The sequence below is a fragment of the Arachis ipaensis genome, chromosome B01 (genome assembly GCF_000816755.2).
Source record: "Arachis ipaensis cultivar K30076 chromosome B01, Araip1.1, whole genome shotgun sequence".
Lineage (NCBI taxonomy): Eukaryota > Viridiplantae > Streptophyta > Magnoliopsida > Fabales > Fabaceae > Arachis > Arachis ipaensis.
In genome coordinates, this window is record NC_029785.2 from 126,022,241 (window position 1) to 126,023,806 (window position 1,566).

Genomic DNA, 1,566 nt, shown 5'->3' on the forward strand with positions numbered 1-1,566 from the left:
TAAATATAGGTGTGGTTTAAAAAAAATTATAAAATAAGATCTTTTTGTAACTCTTATAATTTAAAAAAATTACCATATTTAATTAGTTTAACTGTCAAAACTCAAGTTAAATTAAAAGTTAATGTTAATTATGATAACATAATTCATTTCATTCAATAATTTTTTGATATATCATAGCGGGTAATTTACCTTTTATTTGATAAAAGATTGGATAGAATTCACCTTAAATAATTAATGCAAGTTGACACAATAGATGAAAGTTTGTGTCTCTTAACCATCTCTCCCAGATTCGATACTCACCTTAAATATATAGAATTATCAATAGAATATCTAAATTTAATATTTTTTAGAAAAAAATAAAGATAATTTATATAAACAAATAAACATGTTTCATTTAGACAAATAAATATGTACATACAAATACGATAAAAATGACTCAGAATATATATGTAAATATGTAATAACTAAAAAATTCAAATAAAAATAAAATATTGTTCAAAATGTATTTTATAGATGTTTGGATAATTTTAGACTTCAAACACATGTAAGAAATTGTATAATTAATTCTTTTTATTTTTACGAAAATTTTTTTTATTCTTTTTCGTATAAAAATCTATAACAGAATATAATATACAAAATAAATTTAGTTATGCTTTTAAAAAATATTTCCCACAAATTATAAGAATGGTACCGCATATAAATATAATAATGTGTTTTAAACGTATAATTGTTCACGAAAATTAATTTTTAACTGTTCTAGAAATTTCAAATAAAAAAGAAATATAAACATTTTCCAAAATCAATGAATGTGATATAAATAGGTCTATAAGTGAGTAATCTATTATCTATTATATTATATTAAAATTAAATTTTTGCACTTAATAATAAACACTACAACAATATAGATTATTTTTTAGGGTTATATGTGTAAAAAAAGAATTAAAATTCGTCAAAAAAATAAATTTTGACACTATTTTAACTATGAAAATATGTTAATAAAAGTTTTGTCAAAAATAGTATTTTTAACATATAAGTAATTGTGAAAAAAGTTTAAATCTTATTTTGATAAATATTAGCTGTCAAAAATAATTTGTTAGAAAAATTTGAGAATATATTTTCTATGATACTTATTAACCGTTAAAAATACTATTTATTTTGACACTTATTGACCATAAAAAATTTTCAACAAAGAATGAGATGAGATTTTGAAATCGAAGAATAAATTGAGATTTTGAAGATAAAGAATGAGTAGTATGATCCCAAACTGAGAGCAGTGTGATGCCAAAATTGACGGAACCCAAAAAAGAAGAGGAACAATGGAGTAAATTGAAAATAAATGAGTGTCAAAATTGAGGAGTAATTTTCTACGGTCAAATTATTCATCAAAAAAACATAAAAAATTTGACATTTGTGATATTTGTCAAAAATATATATTAATTTTTACACTTAATTATGACTGTTAAAAAAGACCATATTAAAATAGTTCTCTTTTTTATAGTGAAAATTGATATGATATATTTTTAAGAATATTTTTTAATTTATTTGTTTTAAATTTTAAGTCATTAA